At 38.9% G+C, this 16,787-nt stretch overlaps 1 long non-coding RNA gene across 1 annotated transcript; it reads right to left on the bottom strand.

Annotated features, from left to right (window-relative positions):
• Positions 1–1,603: 1,603 nt before the first annotated feature.
• On the bottom strand, positions 1,604–3,816 carry LOC122083240. Its single transcript, XR_006141602.1, has 3 exons — positions 3,671–3,816; positions 2,770–2,838; positions 1,604–2,061 (listed from the first exon to the last, which is right to left on the bottom strand). It is a non-coding gene; the product is annotated as an uncharacterized LOC122083240 (long non-coding RNA).
• Positions 3,817–16,787: the final 12,971 nt, after the last annotated feature.

Genomic DNA, 16,787 nt, shown 5'->3' with positions numbered 1-16,787 from the left:
AGAAAGGAAATCAAATATGAATCTCATTCAAACCAAAGGAGTACTATTGTAGAAAACCATTAGAGTTGATTCGCATAGATTTGTATGGTTCTATGAGGATACCTAACACCTCAGAAGAGAGATATATCATGTTGTTTATTGATGATCAGTTTAGGATGACTGACATGGGATGATATTTCTGAAAAATAAGTCAGAAACTTTAACATGATTTAAGATATTTAAAAAGAAATTTGAAATCAGACATGGGAGAAGATAAAATGTCTAAAATCTAACAGAGGTGGTGAATATAGTTGTGATGATTTTAAAGAATACGGTTATAAGCATGGTAGCAGCAAGAAAACATTAGCTCTGGGACACCCCCAACAAAACGGTGTTGCAGAGAGAAAAGGCTAAATAGTTCAAGACATGACTAGAACTATGTTGGCGAAGAATTCCATTGGTAAAAAGTTCTGGAAGTAGGCAGTGCACATCCATAACAAGTGCATATTGAGACCCCATTAAAAAAGACACCTTATGAACTTTGGTTTGGTAGAAGAGCTACAACAAGTCACTTTAAGATCTTTAGGAGCATGTTATATAAAAATACAAACCAAGTCTCGGAAAAGTTTGATGACTAGGCTGATGAAGGCATCTTCTTATGCTATTTAACTTCAAATAAAGCCCACAGATGCTATAACAATAGACTTGAGAAAATTACGAGGAGCGCAAATGTCACTGTTGAAGAAAAATGAATGTACCCTCAAGCTCAGTCAATGAACTCTTAGATTTTGAACATCTTGATGATGAGAATGAAAAATTTTAAAATAGACCCAAAAGCAAAGATTGGTGTGATGATGAGTAGGATAAAGCAGGGCCAGTTGAGTAAATAAGGCACAACAGAACTGTTAAACCAGGGACATATGATTTGATTATTAGTGACCCCATTGCAAGTGTTCAAACTAGAACGATGAAAACCAACACCTACTTTCTTCTTCCACAGGTTGAGCCAAAAACCATTGGAGAAGCAAGTAGGGATTTGAGTTAGATGAAGGCCATAACGAAGAGGTTAACCAAATGAAGAGAAATCATACTTGACATTTAGTCCCTAGGCCAATTGACAAGAATTTGATTGGCACCACATGAGTTTTCTAAAGCAAACTCAATAAGGATGGTCAAGTTATGAGGAACAAGTCATGATCTTTAAACTTGAGGCTATCATAATGTTCTTGGCTTTGGCAGTCTACTAGCAGTTTCAAGTTCTACCAGATGGATGTGAAACTAGTCTATCTAAATGGAAACTTAGAAGTGGAGGTTTATATAGAACAACTTGATGGCTTTCAATTAAGTGAGGACCCCACTATTGTATGTAGATTGAAGAAGACTTTGTATGATCTGAATCAGGCTCCAAGTGCATGGTACTCCAAATTCGATTTCCACTTATACAAATTGAGATTCAAAAGGATTTAGTGGATAGAAATCTTGTCACACCCTACCCTAATTATGGCATAGGTATGCCACCACTACCTCACCGCACCCAGTCAGCTTGTTTTCCCTAGGACCCTACTCTAGGAGTGTCCACAATACCACATTCACATACTAATAATTAGAGTTGCAATAGATATTATTTGATCAAGTAAAATTTCATATTTATCCAGTGCCTCTATGTGATAACTGATACCAAATATGCAAAGATTCACAATATCATGTTCACTAAATCCAAATATATATTACAGTCATCCCATTATATCCAAATATTTACGCAAAAAGAATGTTTCCCCATCTGTATTATAAACTATCAAACCTGTCTCCCACCTGTCCAACCATCAACATATCTCCCACTTGTCTATACTGTCTCCCACCTGTAGTCTCAACCAACAAAAACTGGTTCCTACCACTGTTTATATATATACAAAAGAATAACTAGGTATATCAGTCCTCAATAATGTTGTCCACTATATACACAGTCATCACACTTGTAATCAGGTCCATGGCTGAAATCATCATCTTGTACACAAGTCAACTAATCCAAGGCCATAGCCTCATACTCTGAACTGGTAATCTGTAAGTGACTCCTCTCCTCATCTATGGATCAAAGGATGGAGGGTGAGCACTGAAAATGCTCAGTGAGGGGTGGGATAGATAAACACACGCATCCATATGCAATGCATGCTCCACATAAAAAAGATGATGCTCATGATTCCATTTATTACAACTATAAAGATTTCCTAGTCCATTACTAAGTCTCATCACCTATGGGTACAATGCTATGCAAAGTAGGTGGTATTCCCTACCCTATACATTGGGCCTTAGGAATACAAGCTCATTGCAAGCAGGAGCCAACTGGTCCCGGTTAGAGGTTCGATTCCTCGGCTAACCCCTAAATAGTAACCCCATATAATATATATCCAACAGGCATATAGTACATCGTATCATGTCCACATCTATGTCTGATATTATACATCTCATCACAAAAGTGTATTATTGATCGGGCAGCCACATATATCAGGATTAGTCCGTACCTAATCCCCTAAGGACAAGGGGTTTAGTGTTGTGATACCTAACCCAACATTCTATATGATGCACAACCAATCACCTAAATCACATATGCAAACATGGAACCCTGCACGTTTCCCATCTTACCTGTTTTATCTTTCACATCTCCATTTCATCAATTCCATCATACTAGATATCATTAAAAGAAAAGAGTATGCACATACGCAATCAATATATGCATGATCAACAATTAAGAAACACACTAAAAGAAAGGAGGTTAGGGAGGCACCCACTCACTTTGAGAATCTGAAATAATCAACTCCCTTCCTGGTACTGAATAAGCTCCCACATAGCTATTAGGATCTCCTAAAATCATAAATTGATACACACATATATTAAAATAATTTTAAGTCCATTCATTTCCCTAATAGAGTCATTTACTATCTCCCTTATAGGCCCTACAAGTCCCCCTTCAATCCTACATATCACTGCTACAAATTGAGGGCAAATTGGTCTCTGGAAGCCTAACCAACTGGAGATTTTGGAAACAACCGACCAACCTGATGTCTCCCACCGATTGTCCTTTTTTTACAAAAATTCAATTCTGCTAGTTTTTCCGGAGAGTTTTACCTCTGTTTTGGTCAAATCCTCTCTATTTAAGAACTTTATTTACTCAACAGTGGTACATTACTTCAATTCAGCCCTTTTATTAGTCCAGCCATAAATTCTATTTTTAGTTTCTTATTTTAAATATCAAATTCAACAGAATCTTTCAACTTAAACCCCAAATTAACATATTTTCACTCAAAAGTATGAATCAATGTGGGATTTTCATAATCAAGCCTCTAATTTGATGATCAAACCTCAAATTGAGTTTGCATGCATGTAATCCACCATCGATTTCATCTTGCATGTGAATTTTAGACCTCAAAATAGTAAAATCAAAATGGGTTTTCTCCCCATTCACATGAAATTTTCCTATTTTAAGAAGATTCAGTGAGAATCCTCACATTGGCCATAGAGCATGTAATCCATTTCATAATTTAAATTTCTTTCAATTAATTCCCTCAAGAAATTCTTGCTGAAATTTTTCAAATTTCCATTTATTCCTTCTATTCCAGCCAAATCGGCCCAAACCCATTCCAATTCCTGAAATCTTTTTCACATTCTAGGTTTATATAGGTGAGATTCTCCTTACCTGTTTACTGAATCTTCCAACAGCAACCTGAGTAAGTCGATCTCCTTCTTGATCTCCCTCTCTTCCCTTCTCTTCTTCTCTTCTCTTCTCTTCTTCTTCTTCATTCTCCTTTCTTTCTCTTGTTGTCCAAGTGAGAAGAAATGAAACTAATGGTCGGTGGTGGCCTTTTATAGCCCTATTACATTAGTGGAATGTTCCACTTACTTCTAAATATATATATATATATATATATAATTATATACTACTTAATTGTAGTCCTTATTAAATTTTTATTATTTAACTCATTTTATCATGATAGACTCATAAAAATAGGTCCAAATGTCAAATTATAAAAGTAGGACCCATTATAGTCAAATTTGACTATTCTGTTCAGCTGACAGGCCTACCTATCCTATCCGGAACTCTCTAGCCGGTTGAGCTAGATTTGTTCCCCCTTGAGTCTGTTTAATCTCTTATCATTAACAACCCTTATTAAAGGTTAATGTCTACCTATTGGTCCACTTTTCTTATTGATTTTTCCAACACTGCTGGCAAAAGGTACAGGTGCATTTTGGGCCATTCTTCCCTTTTTAGCATTCTACTGCTGCTAAAAAGGGAAGAATGATCTCTCTAGCCTATTACTCTTTTTTGTTCACAATTTAAAGTAAGAGGTGAGATTTGGGGTGTTACAAATCTCTAGGTCAAAACTGAAGAAAGTAGTCAACTTGCAGTAGTTATGTGTGTTGATGACATCATCTTTGGGGGTCAAAAAGAAGAGTTGTGTAGAGATTTTGCAATGAGGATGCAAGATTAGTTCAAAATGTCTACGTCGAGTAAACTCTCATTTTTATAGGGTGTGCTAATTAGTCAGGTGAAAGAAGATAACTTTTATCTCTCAAACCAAGTATGTGAGGAAGATATTGAAGATATACAATATGGAGGATTGCAAATATGTCAGTGTACCTATGATGAATAGGTACAAGTTGAGCAAGGAAGATGACTCTCCATCAGTTAATCACACATCATATAAGTAAATGATTGGCAGTTTGTTGTACCTAATAGCTAGTAGGTGTGACTTCTTACACACAGTATGCATGGTGGCAAGACTCCAAGTAGGGCCAAAGGAGCCACATGTGGTAGTAGTGAAGAAGATTTTCATGTATTAGGGGACCAATGACTGGGTTATGGTATCCAAAGACCAAAGCTTCAATTTATTAGCCTTTTCTAATGCAGAATAGGCAAGGTGTGTTGATGTCAAAGAGCACTAGTGGAGGTGCATTTTACCTAGAAATAGTTTTATTGCTTGGCATAGTAAGAAGAAAAATTCATTTTTCTCTTTCAACGACAAAGGCAAAGTACATAGAAACTACATTTTGGTGTACAACAGTGTTGTGGATGAAGCATGTGTTGAGGGATTTGAGTGGTCAGGTAGACCAGGCAGTGCTAGTGTATTGTGATAATACTAGTGCAATCAACATTTCTAAGAATCCGGATATGCATTTTAGAACGATGCATATTGTGATCTGGTATCACTTCTTTAGAGACAAGTTCACAGAAAGAGAGGTTAGATTAGAATTTGTTCCCACAACAGAGCAGGTAGTTGATATCCTCACTAAACCACTTCCCAAAGAGCGATTTGAGTTCTTCAAATAGAAGCTGGGAAAGGTCATTCCTCCCAAGCACTAGGTGCACAGGGAAAGGAGGAGCCTATTGATCATTGATGTCACCCCCATATCGGACTCAGGGGGAGTCTAGTTGCCTCCTTTTTTTTTCAAAGGGGGAGAGAGATTCCTCATCACTGCGTTTGGACCATACAAAAGAGTGTATTCTATCTGTTTTATCATACTAGTGATGAGAAGGTTGCCAACGACTCCAAAAGGGGATATTGCTTTATAGTTGTCCTTATTGGCAACCTCAGCGACATGGCAATGATAACGTGGGCAACAGTAATGAGCTTACAATGATGATGTTGAAATGTATTGTAATACCCTACTTCTTAAACCCGGTCTAATTATACGGTTGACTCGTTTAACTATGCAGGACCCGAATCGGAGAGAATCAGAGCGGGCTCCTTATGGACTATGATGGCAAGGGTGACCTTAAACACCGGCTGGCCCGACAAGTCCGAGCCAGTGCCAGAAGCGACGGGAATACCCAAGCCGTGTACATGCACCTATCATAAGGCCATGTACGGATAAAACAGGTATGTAGTCGTATATTAAGGTATATACGTATATTACATCGTATGCCAAGGGTGAGGTTCGCGCCGAGGCCCGAACTCTGTCAAAATCCTAAGTTTTGGCCCTCAGGTGGGCGGACAAGTGGGCGCATCCACCCACCTGAGTGATCCATCCATGTGAATTACTTAGTATTTTTAAAGAAGTATATATAGCATTTATACTTTCTTTTCTTTTCTCATTTATGACACTCATACGTTGGTGAGAGGAGTAAAGAGGAGAGAGAAAAGAAAGGGAAGAAGAAGAGAAGAGAAGGAAGAGGAAGAAGTGATGGATTTCAGCGGCGCCGAGGCTTGATCTCCCCATTCCGGCACCGGAAGAGTGATCTTCAACACTAGATCTACTTTTAGAGGTAAGCAAAGTTGGGTTCCTTAAACATTCACCATACCCAAGTAAAAACCCTTGATTCGAGTAGGGTTTCTTGAGATCTTGTAAATCCCCTTTGAAATGATGAATCTAAGGTTTAATAGATGATTTATGTGTTGATCTTGAAGGATTTGAAGAAGTATTTATAAGGTTGGAGAAGCATTGTGGATTTGAAGTGATTTTTGGGTTTGAAGGTGTTCTTGAGCAAAGAAGGTAAGATGGCTTCCCATTCCTTAAATCTAACCTAGATCTAGGTTAGAACCATCCTATGAGACTTTGAAAGTGTTAAGAATGGGTTTGGAAAAGCCCCATTTGAATCCCCAAAGAATGGAGGAAGTTGGGAAGAAACAACAGGTTTCCCGCCAAGACCGGTGGGCAAGACCGGTGGGCTATCTGGTCCGCCTATGGGCACCCGCCTGAGAGGGCAGGGCCCTCGGGCACAATCGGTGGGCTAACCGGTGGGCCACCCTGCCCGTCGGTCTTAGCAGACCCACTGGCCCAACCGGCAAGCCAGACAGGTGGGCTGTCTGACCCACCTGAGAGGCCCCGAATGTGATTTTTACGTCCGATTGGACCCGAATCGGACGTGTGACCTTCTTTTAGGATTCTAAACATGATCGTGTCATTAGATCGTGTTAATTTTTTTTCCAAAATGGTGAAGTACTAACCCCGCTCACTCATGTTAGGTTCACCAAATCCTACGCTTCTCGCACCGGAGCTCACCCGTACCGAGCGAGAATCCTTGTACACTACAGGTAAGTGGGGAGAGGACATTTGGCCCTGTTTCAAAGCATTGTTTGGCATTCATTTAATTTTTATCTAGTCTAGTCATGCCATCATGAAAATGCTATGTAGATTAGTCATCCTCACATTGTTATGCATGTGTGATATGTTTACTTTCTAAATGCCAAGTGATGAGATGCTTATGTGATGAATGTTGACATCATTGTGCATGATGCATTGATAGACTAGATGCCGTAGTCGGCTTGAAAATGAGTGCATTGGTGGCCCGTGGTATGGGACGCAGTGGCACTATGCAATCGTACTATTGTCATATAGGAGCATGCGGTTTAGGATTTTCACCATCCCGTGCTACGACCCTTCCCAACGGGGGTTAAGGTGTTGGGTTACCATTTGGGGGGAAGCAGTGGTCGCGGTTGTCGGGTCACTGTGGCGGTTAAACATAATGCCCGGTGGGTCATTAGGACAGTCGGTAACCCCGGTGGTATATTCAAGAGGGCCAATTGTACTGCTTTTAAATTACTGGAGTCAGCACCTTTAATTTCACTCATTTACTTTTCTGTTGAGAGCCGGTGGTCGGCATGTTTTTACTTTTTCGAGTACTCACGGTGGGCCTTCTCCGACAGCCCTATGGGCGTATCGCGGGATGGGTTCGTGGCTCGTACCCGGAGTATACGTGCACTGTGGCTGTAGTAGCACTAAACCAAAGACTTAGTAATGTTGCTTAGGTGGATGTGATTTAAAATGTATTGCATAGCATGTAGTGCATATGATTGTGTTCTGCTGTGTGGACTGCTGTGTGGTCCATCTTACCACTTGCTGAGCTAGTGAGCTCATCCCACGTGTGCACCCCTTTTTAGATGATTTTACAGGTCATACATCTGAAGAGCACGGATCGGGTCCCACGGTTGAGTTCCCTAAGGAGGACTGGTGGGCCCCGGAGGAGTTAGAGCACGGCACTGACTGCTCGTGCGAGAGTTGTGCTGCGGGACCGTAGTTCTGATGCCGAGCTGAGCTCCACTTTTGAGACTGAGCTGAGCTCTACCATGTGATGCCGAGCTGGGCTCAACCCTTGATGCCGAGCTGAGCTCTAGCCTTTGATACCGAGCCGAGCTGTGTACTCTGATTTTGATGGTTTCCTTTATGTACTTGATATGTGAATTGTACTTTTATTGTGTAAATATCATGTCTTCGGGCCCACATGTATATAACTATTGTATCACAATTTGAGTATCAAGTATTATGGGAATATTCACAGGTAAACCTAGTCTTCCGCTGATCTGATAAGTTTTTATTAGTTGTGTGTATGCTGTGGTGGAATACAGTATCAGATGATCCTGGCAGGTTTGGGTTAACCGGTGTTAACCCGATCACTGGCCCGGTTCAGTGTGAACGGGGTGTGACATGTATAGTCTATCCGATAACATGGCAGTATTATGTGGAGTGTATAAAGTTGTTTGAATTATATAGGTGCAGTCAGGGTGTGGTGCGGATTTTTGGCCTCGATATTGGAAATTTTGACTTATTTTCACTTGGGGGAATTTAGGAATGGAAGTTTAATTTTTTGGTCATTGAGTTTTACATGTAAGTTTTAGAATAAAAAAAATTCTTTCCAACACACCCAAATTTGTCCCGATTCGATATTGGATGAAGAAGTTGCGGCGTACAAAAAGTTCAGAGCCATTTTTGGCCATTTTATGGCCAAGTATGCCAATGGGAATGTCCTGGAAGTTGTAGAGCTTTGAGTTGTAAAAGAAATAAATTTTATTTTGGCTCTATTTGCATCTGTATAATGGAGATACACAATTTTTCATGGGACCGGTTCGAAAAATAAAAAACCAAGTTGGAAGAAGCTCTTGGTAACCTTAGGGGTTCTTAGAACTTGATTTTATGGCCAGAGGGGTTTTCTTTAATATCAGGAATTTCTGACCAATCCGGTGGTATGTATTGAATTTAAGAGGTGATGGGCATTTCTTAAGGCAAAATATAGGCGAAGGGGCCATTGCAATAAGTTAAAAGTCGGCAGCCCTTAAAAGTGAACTCCAAAAGGCAAAGGGGCCTAGTTGCAATTTTAGAGGGGATTTTTTTTTTTTGAAAGGTTATTTGAATCCTATGGGCCTTTTTTTCAATTTCAATATCTGCGAACCTCCTGACCAATGAAGAGGCGATACGTCGCTTGTCACTGATCATCGCGTCAGATCATGTCAATGCCCATATCAAAATTGGAGGGCCAAGATCTTTTGTCCTTATGTCTATCCAATGGCTCACATCGTGTGTGCATTGTTTTGATTAAATCCAACGATTGAGATGCGCCCAGTGCTTCTGCATGCTGCCAGTGTACCCTATGCCACTTGGTAAGATTCCAAATGCTTGTTTTTCATTGATCCAACTTCAAATAGCCATAACTTTCAAACCTTGTGGCAAATTTGGTCCATTCAATTTGCATTTTTTTTTCAGCCCCTTCAAGATTTATCCTACTTAGAGAAAAAAAATCTAGAGATTAGAGTTAGAGTATGTTGCGAAAAATTGAAGAGAGGATCCCCCTTGTGTTTATCCATATTGAATTAGGTATGTGTACATCAAGTGAGCTTTATATGCTCCATTAAAGCAAGTTAAAGGTGGTAATTGTGCAATGATGACGCTATATTGAAAGTAAAAGGAAAGAGAAATAAAAGGAAAGAAAAGAACGGGGTTCTTGAGGTTCCCCAGTGCATTGAAGAAGAAATGACAAGGAAAGGTTGTGGGTGCGGTTCCTTCACAACAATGGACAGTTGAAGACTAAGTTCTCTTTAAGAGGTGGAGTTGAAATTTCCAGTGGCCAGCAGAGAGTCTTAGATTCATTTCAGATTCTATGAACATCCTAAACAACTGTTTGTAAAGCTTTCTAACATTATAAGTACTTGATATAACTGTCTAAAAGCATGTGTAGTACTAGGTTTAGGTGAATTTGTTGAATGACTATACTATATGGAGCTTGACTATAGGACAACTGTTATAAGCCCACTTTATCTGTATTACTTTGTAATTGGTATTCTAGTGGGTGCTAGACAACGGGAGTGGGTGTTCCCCAGTAGTGGATGCTGCTACTTGTATTGGCACTGGGTAAACCTAGTAGTGGGTGCTCCAGTTGTAGGTGCAGGATAAGTTGAGTATTAAGTAGATATGGAGCCTTTATAGGTACTTCTCCGAGGACGTAGGTATCTTACTAAACCTTATAAAAATCCATGTATCATATGTGTGGATTTATTTTATATTAATTTGTACTGCTTTGAAGTGCTTGTGATGCAGGATGGGTGTGTACACTTGGAAGTGTCTATGAGAGGCTGAGTGTGCATACAATTGTGTTTTACTAGGTATAGTGCTTACAGAGATTGCCACGTTAGCTCGTACAATCATTAGCGTATGTCTCAACACTCAACATAGGCTATCTAGAGAGGGCTTTCTAGGATCACTCACTAAAGTCAACCTCTCAACATGTGAGACCTGTATAATAGGTAAGGACCATCGAAAGCCTCGTGGAAAGGCAATCTGAGCTACCTAGCCCCTTTAGCTTGTCCACTCAAACAAATGCATACCTATGAATATTAAGGCATGTCATGGCACCTCTTATTTTCTCATATTCATTGATGATTATTCATATTTCATTTATGTGTATCTGATCATTTACCATTGTGAGGCGTTGGATTACTTCAAACACTTCATGGCAGAGGTTGAGAACCAATTAAGCAAGAGTTTAAAGACCTCATGCACTGACCGGGGACATAAATATCTATCTAACTAATTTAAAGAACTATGTGAGGAGAAGTGAATTTTATATGAATTTTACCATTCCTCAAACCCCACAGCAACATGATGTAACAAAGAGGAGGAATATAAAAATTCTAGACATGGTTAGGTCGATGATGGGTAGGCTAACCTCCTAATGTCCTTCTGAGGGGATGCTCTTTTAAATGTAGCATACATCCTTAATGGGGTTCCTTCACAAGCATTTCCTTCCACCCCCTATGACTTATGAAAGGGCGCAAAACCCAACTTGTTGCATATGCGACCATGGGAAGCAGATTATGTTCATAACATCTCCCATAAGTTTGGGAAGCTAGGCCTTAGAGCTAGGATACACATCTTTATAATATATTTTGAAATCTTAAATGGTTATGTTATGCTATTTGCAATGAGCACATCTGATGGAGAAATGACCGAGATAAAGTCTTATGATGTCAACTTTATTAAGACAAAAATTTCTAGCATCAATGATGCGAGTAAGGATCTTAACATCTTTAAGTGGGAGGATGAGGTAAGAATCTCACTTATTCTCAGAGAGAGTTGGGAATTAACTCATCCTGTATTCACCAAAGAGAGTGAGACCAATCAACCTAGTGGGAGTGTACCATTAAAGGAAATCTGAAGTGTCAAAGCACTTATGGACATGCTCCCCATCATCATTTTGAGATTGAAGGGGAAGCTCTCATCTATGTTCCGAAGGATAAGGATGGGTATGCTTCTGTGCGGGAGTCACTATGCTCACCTACTAAGAAAATGTGGGAAGTTGATATGAAAGATGAGCCAAGTTCTATGAGTAAGAACCAATTATGAGGGTTAATTGACCTATCTCTTGGGTATAAGACCATTGGGAATAAATGGGTTCTAAAGGTCAAATGCAAGTTGGATGGATCAATTAATAGTATAAGGCATGCCTTGCGACGAAAGATTATACCCAAAGATAAGGTGTAGACTATTATGAGACATTCTCCCCTGTGGTGAGATTTACTTCTATTTGCCTCACTTTAGCCATTGTCACCAAACTAAATTTTGAACTCTTTTAGATGGATACTAAAACTATATTTTTCAACGAAGAACTAGATTAGGAGATATTTGTAGATCAACTAATGGGTTTTGAGGTCAAAGGAAAAAAGTGCAAAGTTTACTATTTCAAACATTCTATATATGGCCTCAAAAATATCTTTTAGGCAGTGGTATTTTAGATTTCATCATGCCACTACCTCTATGGATTTTGAAATGATTGAAGAGTGCCATTTTATGTATATGAAACGATCTAAGGGAGGCTTCCTCATTCCATCTTTGTATGTGGATGACATTATGTTGGCTGGGAATGACTTGGAGATGATTGTTGCCACTCAAGAGTGGTTGGCCATTACTTTCGAGATGAAGGATATGGGTGAAACCAACTTTGCATTAGGTGTTAGTGTTTGGAGCCTTGACCAATGTCCTAAAAATGATGAGGTTAAGAAAAAAAATTCCAGAGTACCCTATGCCACAGCCATAAACAGTTTGATGTATGTTATGATGTGCACATGTTCGGACATATGTTTCACATTTGGGTAGCTAGCTATACCAGAGTAACTTAGGAATAGGCCACTGGCAAGCGGGGAAGAGGATCTTTCAATACCTTTGTGGGAAAGATGATCTCATCCTTACCTATATTAGTTCAAATTTGAGACTAAGAGACAACGGTTTTAGGAGGTTATTTGGCTAAGGATGTTCCTATATCACTTTGGCGTTACTGCTTCTTCAGGAGATGCAGTGCTAGTACATTGTGATAGTATAGTAGCCTTGGCATTCGCTTAGGATCGTAAATTCCATAGGAGAACCAAACACATAGACATCAGATATCATTACATCGAGATATGATTGCACAAACGAAGTTGTATTGAAGCATATCTCCGTGAGTAACAGGGTGATTGATTCTTTGACTAAGCCCTTTGCTCAAGACATTTTCTTTATTCATTTTAGGAATATGAGAATTCATTGTGGATGACTTCTTTTTTAATTTTGAACTTTTTTTAGACATTATATGTTTTACTCTTTGATTTATATATGAGACATATACTTCTTTTAGACATTATACGTTTTACTCTTTAATTTATATATGAGACATATACTTCTTTTTAGTGATTTTCCTGTGTACATATCTATTTTATAAATATGTCACTAGGCTTGAATTGACCTAATCACAGTGGTGATTCACCTTAGCACTTAGAGATAGCAAGCAAGATGAGTGAAATTCACTTTAGCACTTAGAGATAACAAGCGAGATGAACATATAACTTTTAAGTTACATTGGCGTCTTAGTTAGAGCTAAGATGAGAACTTTCTATGATCAAACACAGAGACTCAATATCTCAATGTAGCCTGCTATAGCCTAGTGTGAGACTTCAGGTGAGCATTGTGGGGATGCTCAGGCTGACTGACTCAGGTTAGGCGCTTGATTGTGCGACTAAGACTTGTATAGTTTTTCGTTTTTTTATCTCATGAGTGACATGTCCGCATTAATAGGAGAAGCACTATAGCATACATTTCATTCTGTATGTGCTTTGTTACAACCTTTTGTAAGAGTTTCTGAATGGGTTCTTGCTTCGTCATTGTGTGAGCCACTTTGATTAAATTGGGTTAGTCCTACGGATACCCTCTACCTGAGACCATGTCATGGAGAGGATATCTAATAACGCTACTTTAGCTTGCTCCTTAGGATCAGGGATGCATGATGTCATTCAGTGGGACAAGACTTGTAAAGTAGTTGGGAATATCGGATTGACATGTGGGCTCACCGAAAAATATTTAGATTACACTCTTGTTTTGTGGCTTTTTGTCTGAGTGACTTATCGTATTTGTGTTTGACATAGTTATGAGCACATGACATGTTTAGGGGTTAGCACTGCTCATCATGAGGGACCGAAAGTGCTCTAGTGTGAGTGAATTGTTTAGCATACCCAGATTTTGTTTGAGTGATGTCCTATATTGGTAAGATGGGAGCTTGATATAGAATTTCTCCTTATGTACTATCTCGTTAAGTCATATGTTCCATTTTCTGTATGATAAGATACCTATAGTAGAGAGATTTTTTAGGTAGACAATTGAGTTGTTCTGCTCATGTGGATGATTGAGATATGTTAAGAAACTGGGTTTGACTTGATTGCCACGTGGAGCGCCCATACTAGAGTTGCGCTTACCCACATGGAGCGCTCAAAGGGGCTGAGCATTTCCGCTATGGTTCTGGCAAGATCTCTATAAATATATAAGTCTCCACTCAACCCTAATAATGAGAACAATGGTTCTGCTTCTATCTCTCTTGTCTTCATCTCTACCAATTGTGAGTGAGTGTTTCTAAAGATCTCCATCTCAGTCCTTTGATTTAGGGTGGATCGTCGTGAAAGATCGCCTTCCCACAACCTAACAAAATTATCGCGAAGCTTGCATCATTGAAGCTCATGCGGATCGACGAGTAGGGCAACCAGATCTTCTCCGCTATGTGAAAAACTACATCGAGGTAACCCAATATCTCCATTTACTTTCCGTTCTATAATTGGAATCATTGAGGATTGGTAGAGATGACGATCTTAATATGATTGCTTTTATCCATTAAAGGTAGTATTAAGAAAACATGATTTCCCCTTCATTAATGTGGAAGAGTGATGTGGCAAATAAAACTGTTGGATATCTTGAAAATTATATGGAATAATTTCCCTTTCTATGTAATAGTATTTCCTTCCATGTATTTTCACAAACCTCCCCATTATCACATAATCCCTCTCTGTATTCTTGAATATTTAATGGTTTATACTACAATGTGAAAACTCGGATTGTATTGAAACTTGACTTGTGAATAAGGGATGGGATCTTCTTGTCCACAAAAATTTCATCCCCATCTAATTGGCACTTGGAAAAAATGATATATGATTATAAAATCAAATGTCATAACGTATGTGATTATAAATCTAACGCATTAATGAGAAGGTAATACGTATTTCAGAATTTTTTTTTTTTTTTTTTTTTTTTTTGTGAGTGTGTGGTGGGGGGAGGAATTGTTCGACACTTTATCGAACACTACAAAGGAAGTACCTCTCCCCTCGGTTGAAAAAACTGAATGTTTTGGAAACTGCCCCATTTTTTTAGCCAAAAGCTAAGAAAATATGCCCCCTGTTGAAAACAAAGTCTAAAACTTGCAACTTTATTTGACAAGATCTACATTTGGGAATACTTGACATTGAGTACACTAGTTTCTATGAATACTTGGTCCCATCCTACAATCTCAATCAGTCCTCATGCTTTCCCTTTACTTACCAGAGCTTTCTCTCTCTCTCTGGCTTTCATTGAGCAGTTCAAAAAGAAGAAAACCTACCCCGACTTAAAGGGCTCACTCAACAAGGGTTAGTAGAGAATCATTTCAGAAAAGGCAAGTGATTAGATGATAGGGTCGGTTTGCTCAGCTGTGGGTTGACCTGATTGAACTGGGACCGCCGGGTCTTATAACGCTGGTCTTTCCCATGAAGCTGTGTAGATTAGCAAAACCTTCAAGCTACCGTTTTGCTGCACCATTGATCACATTTGAAGGAAGAAATTTGGTATCTTTTGGAATAAAACCCGGTCCCACCAGCCATTATTCTTCATATCCGCTCCAAGGTTGACATTTGTTGCCGAACAATGATTACTAAGGCACCATTTGATAACGTTCACAAAACAGCAAAAATGGCTTTCCACGTTTTGGGAAACAAAAAAGGATTTTCTGGTGTTTGATAAACCTGTTTTTCGAAACTTTTTTTTGTAGACATAATACCACTAAAAAATCCAATAGTATCAGTAGATGTCCAAAAGGGAGAGAGGAAAGGGAGAGAGGGTTCGGTTGCCTCTTTTAGGTTTAAATAGTTGAGAGATTTATTGGGTACAATAGCCTTTTTTTTCTCTCAAATTCGTTTCTAGAATTGTAAATAGGTGTAAATTTTGATTTATATTTCTAGAAACGGGTGAAACGGAACAACTTTATCAAATATTTTTTAGGTTGTTTCTCCATTTTTGAGACCAAGAAAACACAGAAACAGCAGAAACGAAACATTGTCAAACGATGCCTAAGTGTAATATTGGTTTTCCATGTGGTGACTCGGGGATTTTCTCATATCTCGTCTATTAGATACCGTTTGATAATGTTTATTGGAACGTGTATTTCTATTTTTCTATGTCAAGTAATAAAAAAAAAAAAGGGTCTCAAAAGAGTTTGATAAACTCATGTTGTTTCACCTATTTCTTGAAATAAAAATCAAAATTTTTTCCACATTCCAAAAACGCCATTGACGGAACTACTTGGACTTGTTTTTACTTACCTTGAAACGAATTGAAGACCAACACATTGGAATCCTCCCCAATAAAAAAAATCCAAAGCTTCTCAAACCCTCAAATGAAAAAACCGCAGACCATTGCAACGAAGCTCGAGCTCCACCTCTCCTTCCCCATTCTTATATTTTGTTTTTCTTTGCTGTCCCTTACTTCGTAGGCTTTACACCAATTCCTTTTGTTTGGGTTGATCAGTGGGTTAGCCGCTTTTTTGCCTTGCTTGTTAGGTGGGCCCTCTTCACCCTCTTGTGTTGTCCTTGGTAGCGAGGTTCCACTACCTTCTATGGGTAGGTTTTGGGCATGCATGTGCTCGATGCACGACTATGCATACAATCATCAGATGGAATAAAAAAATTGCACTGTAGACTTTCATCTTTTATCCAATGGTTGTGCGATAGATTTTGAGCACGCTTGTGCTCGATGCACGACTATACATACAATCGTCAGATGGGATAAAAAAATTGCACTGTAGACTTTCATCTTTTATCCAATGGCTATGCGCATAACCGTGCATCATGCACAATTGTGCACAAAACCTTTTACCTTACTTTCTCTGTTTTTTTTCCCTCTTAATAAAGTGATCATTGAAAAAAAAAGACAAAAAAAAAAATCAAATCATTTTTTTTTTTTTTTAACTTGTGTTTAGTCCAATAATTCTTGTATAATTAAAG

The sequence above is a fragment of the Macadamia integrifolia genome, chromosome 7 (assembly GCF_013358625.1).
Source record: "Macadamia integrifolia cultivar HAES 741 chromosome 7, SCU_Mint_v3, whole genome shotgun sequence".
Lineage (NCBI taxonomy): Eukaryota > Viridiplantae > Streptophyta > Magnoliopsida > Proteales > Proteaceae > Macadamia > Macadamia integrifolia.
Note: the sequence above shows the minus strand (reverse complement) of the source record. Positions and strands in the feature narration are given on the sequence as shown.